At 37.6% G+C, this 12,500-nt stretch overlaps 1 protein-coding gene and 1 long non-coding RNA gene across 4 annotated transcripts in view; one reads left to right on the top strand and one right to left on the bottom strand.

Moving 5' to 3' along the window:
* Positions 1–12,500, bottom strand: part of LOC135201734 (uncharacterized) — a 413,301-nt gene that overhangs the window by 100,192 nt on the left and 300,609 nt on the right. The window contains exon 3 of one of the 2 annotated variants that reach the window (XR_010311596.1): positions 8,104–8,220. The exons of the other annotated variant lie outside the window; for it this stretch is intronic. This is a non-coding gene — a long non-coding RNA (uncharacterized LOC135201734). The remainder of the gene's footprint in view (positions 1–8,103; positions 8,221–12,500) is intronic. 2 annotated transcript variants of the gene reach the window in all.
* Positions 1–12,500, top strand: part of LOC135201733 (LIM/homeobox protein Lhx1-like) — a 326,266-nt gene that overhangs the window by 27,242 nt on the left and 286,524 nt on the right. The gene's annotated exons all lie outside the window — the stretch shown is intronic.

Here is a 12,500-nt window from a genome sequence, read left to right as displayed (position 1 = left end):
GTTCCTCAGACGTCTATACTCAGGGTCCCTGGTCCCTCAGGACTGGGGAATAGGTTGCTGGGAGGGGGGCTTAGACCCCCTTTATTTCCCTTACACTTTTACAGAACTAATATTGTTCCCTTAAGACTGAGAGGGACCGGAGGAAGGTAGGCCAATAAGGGTTTAAATTATAAAGCGTCATCCTACCCAAATGACAGACAGACAGGAGGATAGAAAGACGGACGGACGGACAGACAGAGAGGCAAAGAACTTCCGGCGTGAGCGTTTCTGGGAATTGTAGGGAACTCCTGCAATAGCGCGTCGTTGTTGCAAAGAAAGGCACAACAGGACGACAACAAAAGACAACACGTTTTGTCATATATTGCTAAAAGACAGCTTCTATAGCGCCTCTGATTGTGGACTATAATAATAAGCAACGAATATCAGTGTCGGCTTTACAAAAAAAAACTCTCTCTCTCTCTCTCTCTCTCTCTCTCTCTCTCTCTCTCTCTTTCCTCTCTCTCTCGTCTTCTCCTCTCTCTCTCTCTCTCTCTCTCCCTCCTAAATATGTATATCAGGAGTCGAAACTAAAACCTATTAAATCAATTTTTTGGCAACAGATATAAAATATTCTTCCACACGTAGTAAAATAGATCTAAAGAAACTCATGTAGTGACTAGAACATTACAAAATAAGAAAAAAAATACCTAAGAGTGTAAAAATAAAAAGATAAGATAATTAAGCAAAGGATGAAATCGATAAATGAATAGCAACAGCTGAATTACCTTGGGTATAGCTTCCCTTTATCTGAATACCGTCAATTGCCAGTGTCAAGTCATTTGTTAAGAATTCCAGCACCAATATGATGTATTCCCTTTACTAATACAAAAAGAAAAGAAAAATAGCATGCCGTCTTACTCTTCAATGCTGTGACAATTTTATGTTATTACTCAACACTAAAAAATTATCTCTCTCTCTCTCTCTCTCTCTCTCTCTCTCTCTCTCTCTCTCTCTCTCTCTCATCAAGAATTCATCACTTCTTCGGCCAATATCCTAATACTACCGTGATGAGATCATGACATGAATGTATGTGTTACAAGGTATCTATAATTCCACCTGACGCTATATGACTCATTTCAAAATTATAATAATAATAATAATAATAATAATAATAATAATAATAATAATAATAATAATAATAATAATAATAATAATAATAATAATAATAATAATAATGATAATCTTGTGAAACTTTTGTCTTGAACATTACTATATTTATAATGTATTCTTCTAATCAAGCCATATTGATGACTGAGCACTTTGAATACAATTTATAAAACAAAACAACAGTTTAATAAATCATTCAACAATCTATCAAAGCTAAAATGCATTCCAGTAGATCATCAGAACTGAGAAAATATCTGCATACGCATTAATCTATTCACTGGTCAATTTTGTTCCAAATCAGTTAGCCACTTCTTTTAGCGCTTCACAATCACGATACAACCTTCGTATTTTGTGAAAAGACTTTAGCATCTCAGGAGTCTGAGGCTTCAAACTTGAATAAATTTACTTCGCCGTTACTTGTGCAATAGTACTTACAAATTTATCTTTAAGGCTCAACACCAGATGCCGAGAGTTCTCTAACTTCACGAGTAAACACGGGAACAACAATAACAGATTCTTCATAACTGTCATTCTACAATATGAGAATCTGAATGCTTACCAAAGTTTCCTGTTCTTTTGATTTATATAGATTTTTGCAACTACGCATGTTCACTTTTTATGTATTGGCCGTGATGATACTAACAACTTTTCAAGACAATGCACTTGCTTAAGCCTGGTTGGCTATACTTGTGCTTTGTAACTGAGTCATCATGCTAAAAGATAATCTCACGCAACGTATTTCGATAATAAAATCTGGAGTTGTATGTTATGCTTGTTGCTGAAGTATATATAAAAGTAAGAGATAAATAAAACGCCTTCATTAGTAAGGAAAAGCTGATCCACACATGAATTATATATGTCAACCTAAGTTCGGGATAAACAAAATAAAAACGGGAAATACCAATAAAATATTGGGACAAAGCCAAAATGACATGGTCCTACTGAATTCTTCCATTCCTGGATACCATCCATCTCTCTCTCTCTCTCTCCTCTCTCTCTCTCTCTCTCTCTCTCTCAAAGATGACACCACCAGGCTCTCGTCAACCCTTTTACATTTAATCCTGTTTCTTCACACCCAAACACAACGACGCACGTTATAAACAAAAGCGAATTACGAGCCCAGTACTGGACGGTCCACGTTTTTAGGACCACGGGACAGTCCAATCGACGTATCCGTTTCCCTTTATCCCCACTACGGAGAGAATTCACTAACGCCATAGCAGCTGATGACGATGAAGACGTCATTCTACTAATCCACGCGGCAACCCGTCAGTTCCGATTCTTATCCATCAAGATAATCTTCCTGCCATCAGGTGGAAATTCCAACCTGGAGACAAAAACAAATAGTACCTCCATTTTCGATGAGAGACTGTTATCAGTTCCTCGTTTTTTCAATAAGTGAAAATCTCGATGTGTCATAGTTGGTTTTTTTTTTTCTTCTTCTTCTTCTTTTTTATAGTATTCTTTGCTTCGTTGTGAATTTGACTGGGTGTTAATTTCGCGTGAAAATTCTGTCCGATTCTCTACAGAAGCTGAAGCATACTTCTGAGGCATCTTTCTTTACTTGGTTTTATTTTAATAAAATTCATTCCTGTATCAGACTGTGGGTTGACAGTCTTCATATTTTTCGTAATTTTTATGGGATACAACGACAACAACTCCAACAACAATAATCTTACTATAATGGGCGTTATGTCTGTCCGTCCGTCTGTCATTCAATCACGGCCAAACGGCTGGTCCGATGGCCATGAAACTTGGCAGGGTTATAGTGGAAACCCCTAAGTCGGTTCATAATGGGGTTTCATCCTACACATCCCCCCTCACTTCCTAATTTGCTAGTAATAATAATAATAACAATATAGGACACATACTAGAGCACACATCAGCTTCGCAATATTAATTTCCTTTGTCAAGTTTAAGCTTCTTTAAAATCAGTGTTTATCGACTGCTGTATTTGTTTGTTTTTCATAAGATTTACCAGATTAGGTAACGGCGGTGATTCGAATCAGCATCAATACCAAAGCAGCGCCTCGAGGAAGGTCAAATACCACGATTTAGAATCAATGTCCCGTAGCTAAGTTGCCAAATTTTCACGACCAATTTTTTTCTTGTTGAAAATTATATCGAAAAATATTTATAAATATAGGAACGACCACTTTTATCCTCGGGTAAATATATAAAGATCTAGATCAACTACTACGATTTAGATTCAATGTCCCGTAGCTAAGTTGCCAAAATTTTCACGATAATTTTTTTCTTTCTTAAATTCTCGAAAAATATTTATAAATATCGCAACGACCACTTTTATCTTCGGGTAAATATAGGAAGATCTCTACGACATCAACCAGACTCGTTTGTTACTGCTCGCCCGAACCACTTCATGTATTATGGATGTATTCAATTTATCAGTCACCCCTTACAGATAAGTCATCATTCGGAACCTCATGTTTTGCTAATGAGAGTTGAAAAAATATGCCCGCTTCGTCACTGTAGTAAAGGTGGGATAACATCTACCGTCTGAAGGCATAATTAGGGCCCACAGAGATATCAAATAATAATAATCTCATTAACGAAGATTCATTAACATATGAACAGACCTCCGTGAAGAACAACTAGGTCGAACACGTTCCGCTACTTGGGAAATGACACCGGAATTTCCCTAAGTATTGTGTCTATTTCCTCATCAAAATAGATTGAGTGACACTGTGAACAATTATTCTTAACAAGGTGTGTCTCTATATGTTCACTGTGACCCAGCGTCATTCAGAGGGTAGCTAAGGATTTTATATAAATCGCTATTATTATCATTATTATTATTATACTTAGGAAGCAGACCCTCTCTCAAGCATACTTCATTAAAAGTAATGGCTACTTCAGCAGCGTTACACTTGTAGAGATTCTTCTGTAGTTTTCGAATAGCGGCTTTTTCCGTGCTATTTAAACAGGCTAGTAGAGTGCCTATAGAGGTCATCATCAGATACAGGGTCAAGATCGGTGTATATATTTCAATTTTACAGATAAACTATGATATCATAGTCATCAAAATTATTATTATTATTATTATTATTATTATTATTATTATTATTATTTTATTATTATTATTATTATTCAGAAGATGACAACTATTCATATGGGACAAGCTCCCAAAGGGGCCACTGACTTGGAATTCAAGCTTTCAAAGAATACGGTGTTTTGTTTGTTTGTTTGTATGGTGTTTTTACGTTGCATGGAACCAGTGGTTATTCAGTAACGGTACCAAGGGTCTTATGTGACTTCCGAACCACGTCGAGAGTGAACTTCTATCACCAGAAATAAATCTCTCTCACACACCTCAATGGAATGCCCGAGAATCGAACTCGCAGCTACCGAGGTGGCAGAATACGGTGTTCATTATTAGGAAGAAGTAAGAGAAGGTCGAAGGAAATTCAGAAACAGATCTCACTTATTAAAAAGGCAAAAATCAATGACTAAACTGATAGACCAAAAATGCACTAACATGCAACGAGAAGAGTATTAGGGTCTTCAACGCTGACCGAATACCCACCCGTGAATGAACTGTTGGTCTAAACAAACGAAACTAAATCAGGTTCAAGAATCAACTGAAACTGTCCTGAAGTTGCTGACGGACGAACTTGTACTTTCACGTTGATATCTCAAAGCAGCGAAGCGAACAACACAGAAGACGTCCACTTAAAGGAGACGGCTTCACACAAGCACACATTCTATACATTCTTGCCCAAGGCCATCGTATTTGAGAGCTAATATTTTTTGCGAATGGAATGGGCGCTTGTGTGTGTGTGTGAGAGAGAGAGAGAGAGAGAGAGAGAGAGAGAGAGAGAGAGAGAGAGAGAATCGTTAGTTACGGATAACCGATTATCTGAGCATTTTTTATTTTTTTAAAGAATATAAAAATCTGCTGTAAACTGTTTTCTAACTTTTACCTTGAAACTGACCAACCAAATTATAAGAGTTAGAACAGTATGTATAATATATTCTTCCACTGTCATAATCTTGAATTTTTTTTTTAATTTATAACAGCATATGTAACATATTTTTCCATTGTCATACTCTAGATAAAACTTTTAATTATAACAGCATATGTAATATATTTTTCCATTATCATGCTCTAGATCAAATGCTCAGGATTACAACAGCATATGTAACACTTTCTTCCATTGTCATAGTCTAGATAACATTTTTAGAGTTTTAACAGCATGAGTAACATATTCTTCCATTGTCAACCTCTATATCACATTTTTAGAGTTACAACAGCATACGTAACAGATTCTTCCACAACCAAACTCTAGATAAAACCTGAGATCTTCTTTCAAACTCTTCCTTTGCCATTTTCTCTAAAGGGGAACAGTCCTTTGAACTCCTTCATAACAAATATCTGTGCTTCATATGGAAATAAGTAACTACTTACTAACTTCCTTACCATGCTTAGGACAGACCCTTAAGACCTACTTACAAACTTTTTTATTATTATTAAGTTTCTTATGGAATCCGGAAACCTACTTACATATTCTTTCTTTGCCATACTTTGAATGGAATCCGAGTATCTATTTAATATTCGTTCGCAACCTACTTATAAATTTTATCTCACCTTACTTTACACTAAACGTCAGTCCCTGCCAACAATTTTTCCCTTATTTCAGCTCCATAAGTCGATCTAAAGACATACTATAGTAGATTCACATCGACCATGCATCTGATGTCTTGCCTGTTTTGCGTTATAAGGGAAATCGGTTACATATACATTCATATTTCGTTCATATTTTGTCTATATCTTCATAAAGTTGAAATCTTAGTTCCTGGATTCCAAACAAAAAGAAGAGTTCCTATAGTAGATTCACATCAACCGTGCATCTGATGTCTTGGCCCGTCCCTTAATAGGCTGTTGATAAGCCAATCACAGACCTGGAAACTCTGTCTCCCGAGAGAGTTCACATAGGAAGGATGTATGTTCACTTCTCCTGAGAGATACTTTTTGAAAAGCGTATACCCCAGGAGAGGTGGAACATACATCCTGCCTATGTGAACTCTCTCGAGAGACTGATAGTTTCCAGCCCTGTGATTGGCTTATCAACAGCCAATCACAAGCGTCGTAAGGGACTGGCCTAGACACCAGATGCACGGTTGATGTGAATCTACTATAGGAACTCTTCTTTTTGTTGAAATCCAGGAACTAAGATTTCAACTTTATGAAGATATAGACAAAATATGACGAAATATGACTGTTTATGTAACCGATTTCCCTTATAACGCAAAACAGGCAATACTTAAAGCCACAGAATTTCAGCCTGGATTTAAAAAAAAAAAAATATTCGATTTAGATACACTTCCCAAACACCCCTCGCCTTAAAAAAAAAAACTCTGCATTGACTTAAGAAAAATATCATTATACACTAATAAAAAAAAACACTCTGGCTCTTGACAGCTGATATCAGCTCGCTACAACTCTGGAGATAATGCTGTCAGATGAAGAGAAAGAAGTTGATATCTGTAACAAATAACGACTGTCTCGGCTGATAATTGGGGAACAGCTTGCCCACGTACAGTGAGCAACATCGCCACCACCACACGTGCGAGATATATATCCTTAGTGTTCTTTGACCAATAAATGACAATTCTAGCTGTTGTTAACTGATAAGGTACAATTCTAGGTTTGGTTGACCGATAACGTACAATTCTAGCTTTGGTTGACTGATAAGATACAATTCTAGTTTTGGTCAACTGATAAGGTACAATTCTAGCTTTGGTCAACTGATAAGGTACAATTCTAGCTTTGGTTGACCGATAAGGTACAATTCTAAGCTAATCACCACTTCCATAAGAGTCCAGCCACCCGATCTCACTTTATTTCGGGTGGCATTCTACCGTATGCATACATTACGTCCGTCACACATGATTACGAGGGTAACGGACGCGTTAATGACGGAATCAGCTTGGAAATAGAACACTTGTAACCAGTTCTGAAATAATGACTCCGAGAGAAACAGATCCGTCGTCGCTCCTTCCGGAGTGGGGGTGGGGGTGGGGGTGGCGGGTGGGCCGAGCCGTAACAACTAGTGATTACGCCGTCATGTATTGCAAATGACTGACGTATGCAGGTGTTCGAACACTGGAAGTTATTTCAACACCTGTCTTTGCCCTGACCCTGACTGGCTCTCTCTCTCTCTCTGGCTATAGTTACTTGCTCTCTCTCTCTCTCTCTCTCTCTCTCTCTCTCTCTCTCTCTCTCTCCAAGAATATATAGACCTCTACACCAACAAACCAGACAACTTTCCAATCTCTCTCTCTCTCTCTCTCTCTCTCCCTCTCTCTCTCTCTCTCGCTTTCTCTCTCTCTCTCTTTCTTCAAACAAAGACCGACAATGACATGCCAGTCCATCGTGTGAGACTTTAAATAAAGGTGAAGACGCAAAAGATAAAGAAAAAAAATTAAATCAGATCGGACATCCCAAGACTCACGATTAAAAAAAGGATTCCCTAACTGGCCTCTTCGCAGGAACAAATGACGTCTTAATCGGCCGTGTGTCCTTGATTAGCCACCGTCGTACATCCCCTTAATGGCCAATGATCCACTAATTAGTAGCTGTGCAAAAAACAGGATGGAAGAGAAAAAACCTTTGAGTTGCTACAAACGATATGGGGTATCCGCTCAGACTATAGACTTGATTACGCTTATTGCCAATGCGATGTGGCAAACTTGACGCTGCTCTCTCTCTCTCTCTCTCTCTCCGAAACCATTTGAAGAGTGAGGTGAGAAACTACACACACAGACACACACACACACTATATATATATATATATATATATATATATATATATATATATATATATATATATATATATATATTATTCTAGGTAGGTACATGTACATGCGTCTCCATTACTTTTATTTTGTAGAATATTTTATCACAAAAATGTACGAAAAACCTTGTTGCCAACTAACCTCATCTCGTCATTTTGTCCATTTGGTCTTGCTATTTTGCATTTTTGCAAATACGGGTACACATTACAGCTATTCGGCAGCTGAAGGTTTCCAAAGGCAGGCAGCGTCCTAGAATACCTAGAATATAAAAAAACTAACTTCACACAGACCAATCAAAGGGAGTTGTCACTTATCACTACAGCTGTAGCAAGATTTGTGTGCACTGAGGGAGACCAGACACTGGGGTAATACAAATCGAGACTAAGACAGAAAGCATCAGTACGTTTGTTTCATAACCATCATATCACCTAGGCAGAAGCGCAGACTAACACTGACTTCAGATCGAGCAAGTAAAATCTCATTCGGGTACTTTTTCAGAAATGACACCGAATTGTTTTTTCCATGACAACAGGAAAATTTCGATCCTTTGGCCAAAATAATCCAGATTATAATGTCTCTATAACTTATTAAAAAAAACATTCCAATATTTTCGAAAATAACGTTGTACCCGGAAGGGCTACAAGAGAGACGAAATATTTATAATGAAAGTCAATTCAACCTGAAAACATGAAAAAGCAACTAAAAGAAAAAGTATATAGATGAGATAAAAGATTGGGGCAAATCCCCACTCTTATATATAAAGATAAAAGAGTGGGGATTTACCCCCAAAAGGATGTATATAACATACCACCCACTTGCAAAAAAGAAAATCAAGTATACAACATATATTGTAGACATCAATCCCATCCTGAACTTTAATAAAGCGATAAATAATCAGGAAACGATTTATGGCTAAGAAAAGACGAAAGGCAAATAATAATGAATGAAAACATGAGAGAGTAAGTAAGTAACTTAAATGATAACGAAAGTACAAAAAAAATGGTGAAACAAGCAACAACACCGCTTTATACCACATCAGTCATCGAACCCACGAGGATTTCAATCAAAAAAATATCTTTATTTATTTATTTCTTCTATATCACGCAAAGCCTAGGGCTGCCTTCGCAGTACCTCCCCCCTCTCCCACCCCCCAGCGTCCCACCACATCCCAACACTCCCCAACCCCACATCCCACACTCTCTACACACCCCCGACACATTTAATCCTGTTTTGCGGAAGTGGGGAATAAATATTAAACCCAAATGACTGGCGTTTATTGCTCTGCTAATATCATAATCATTGTTTTTTTCCCAACTTTCTTTCACTATTATCATCGGCGTCATCTTGGACGAGGGCAATAAAAGGCCCCGGTAACAATTATCTTCGCTTCCAGTACATATCCCTATTTAGAGAGGCACCTGAAAACGTCCAGTTCAAATCAAATAAGTCCTCTTCGTCCAGACTTTGGCCTCAAAAGTACCCGTGTTCCGGATAAATCTGCGTGTGCTTCTCTCTCTCTCTCTCTCTCTCTCTCTCTCTCTCTCTCTCTGTATGTGTGTGTGTCTCTAAAATTACAGGTTAACATTATTGATAACCATGAAAAAGCACATAACAATCAATTTTACCCAACATCAGTACGATTGTACGATTCAAGTGAAAGCGCCTGTATACAGACTTTTCTGTTAAACACGTGTGTGTATGTATATACACTAGCCACTTCATTTTAAAGGAAAAGAATAGCATTTACTACTCAAAACCCTAAATAGAAAAAACACATTTCCCCAAAAACCAAACTTCGTATATAATCAGTAACCCACGACAATCAAATGAATGGCAGTGAGGTACGTAAGAAAACCACGCAGCAATATATATATTTAATGACCTCAAGAGGCCCTCATTTTCTACTTTGCATAAGCACCGACCTGAAGATCTAGCAAGTCTCATCCAGCAATTTCAGTGCGAGCCCTTATAATCAGTCCTTTACCTGGATAAGGACTCCACCCAAGCTTTCCAAATGGATTTCCAAGGAGATCACTTTGTACGTAATAATAAATATATATATATATATATATAGATATATATATATATATGTGTATGCATATAATATATACATATATATACATACTATATAGGGGTAAATATATATATATAGATATATATATATATATATATATATATATATATATATATATGTGTGTGTGTGTATGTATAAGTCATATCACATTACCGTGATTCATATACATACATCGAGCTACAAATGTCCTTTAATATCTAATTCACTCTTCCTCGGTGGTGGAGTGGGTAAAAGCTTCACTGACGTTCCTGGATTTGTATGGTGTCCTAGGTTCGCGCCTGGGCGCCGACAATTTTATTATCGCCTAATAAAATTCCCCCTCGGTTAAGCATATATATGAAAATATATTCCGAGGCAGAGTGAATTAGATATCAAAGGACATTTGTAGCTCGGTATATGTATGTATATATATACCTATAAAATGCATACATATATATACACAAATATATGTATACATATAAAGTACTATATATAATTCTACAGAGATTGGGACTACTAGTCTTACCCCACACCTGAGAACGATGGAACGAGGTAAAACATATACAAGAAGGCGAACGGTCGCCACAATCACAATTATACCGTCACCGGGCCGATATCTGGAGAAATCTCAGCGCTCTAGTAAAATCTCTGAGTATTTCTCAAACCAATAAGTAAGATAAGTAAGTCTCGAATTCTCGACACCCTTCTACATTTATGAAATCGATTTGAAATGTCTTTTGATCACATGAGATTAACCTCGTGGCGACTTCAGTGTTTCTAAGGAAAATCAAATTTATCACATTTTTCATTTCAATTCGCGTCTCAATTTCGTTCAGAAGTAATGATACCAGTTAGGCTTATATACATACATATGAGTATATATGTAGATTAATGTGTCTCTTTAGAGCTCAAAGTTTGTCAGTGCAAAGAAAACTTTTGCATAGAATAAACGACAAAATACATACGAACGCAGTAAAAATTCAAACAAAGCCAATAGGTATACCACTGAACTTATATTAGTAGATAATGACCCTTCCTTATCAAAGAAGATTAGCCTCCAAAACTTTAAAAACGTCCAAAATAAAGGCGTTTAAAACATGAACTCAAGTTCCTCATACGAAATGCTAAAAACGTAATGCTATACAGCAAAAAAAAAAAAATTAATATGGGAGATTGACCTCATATTATCGAGTCATAAGACGATAAACAGGATACTGAGCAGCTATACGTAATGCAGTGTTGAACACTTGGGTGTAGTATCAAGAGATATATTGAAAGCAAGGGTGGAAAATAATACCAAAATAAATTGATAAAACCAATTCGGCTCCCGATGGACCATCTAACCTCTCTCTCTCTCTCTCTCTCTCTCTCTCTCTCTCTCTCTCTCTCTTCTCTCTCTCTCTCTCTCTCTCTCTCTCTCTCTCTCTCTCTCTTGAAAGCACGGGGAGAAAAAAATACCAAAATAAACTGATAAAACCAATTCGGCTCCCGATGGACCATCTAACCTCTCTCTCTCTCTCTCTCTCTCTCTCTAGAGAGAGAGAGAGAGAGAGAGAGAGAGAGAGAAATGAATCCATCGACGGTAGGCGAATTAATATCAACTCGCAAGCGATCAATAATTCCGTCCTTATAATCAGGTTGACAAGAGACCGTACCCACCCAGGAATTATCCACGACGCGACCGTCCGACGGGGCACTTTCGCATTCATGACTTACGAGTAATAAACAGCGCGTAATACGCAGTGTGAATTTCATAGTTAGTGTAATTAGTTTTATTCCCTGGATGAGGTTTCGGCCGGAGAATGGCTATTACGCGCTTCATTTGCTGCTGAGGGCGGCAGCAGCAGCAGCAGCAGGCGTCCGCCCCAGATTCGCTGTTGTCTTCATCGGCGTGATTTGGACGCCTTGGTGCTTGTTGCCAAACGCCAGTGGGACATTCGACTGTCTTGGAGATTCAGTCGAGAATTTACTTCAGCAAAATCGACCACTAGGACAATGTCACTTTCACCCAGCGCAATCTGTATTCAAAAATTCAACTAATACCAAGATTAACAGAGTACTCTATTAATCCTGACTGAAGTAACGATATATAGGGTGTCCATTAAGTCCCAGTACCATTACAAGTATTTATTGCTCAGAATGATACTGGGACTTTGTGGACGCCCTGTATGTATATCACTTTATTTTCCTAACACCTCTGGCCTGCTAGATCGAATTACAATTTCGCGCCACCAAAATAAAATTGTCATTTTATATATTCTAATAACTCCATAATGTGCGCCATCTCCAACATGCTTCGTTTCCGTGCGTGTAAGCAGATTTTATAAATCGGAATTTATTTCCAGATTTCTCCATCTTGGTCGTGTCTGAGCTCGTATCACCAATATAAACGTTTAATTTTAAACGTTTAATTTTATATTCTCATTACCCCGTATATAGTCCGTACCATCTTCAAGATTCAGCGTCTTCTTGCATGTAACCAGAA

This window comes from Macrobrachium nipponense, chromosome 28 (assembly GCF_015104395.2).
Source record: "Macrobrachium nipponense isolate FS-2020 chromosome 28, ASM1510439v2, whole genome shotgun sequence".
Taxonomy (NCBI): Eukaryota; Metazoa; Arthropoda; class Malacostraca; order Decapoda; family Palaemonidae; genus Macrobrachium; species Macrobrachium nipponense.
The sequence above is the reverse complement of the archived record's forward strand: the minus strand, read 5'-3'. Positions and strand labels throughout refer to the sequence as shown.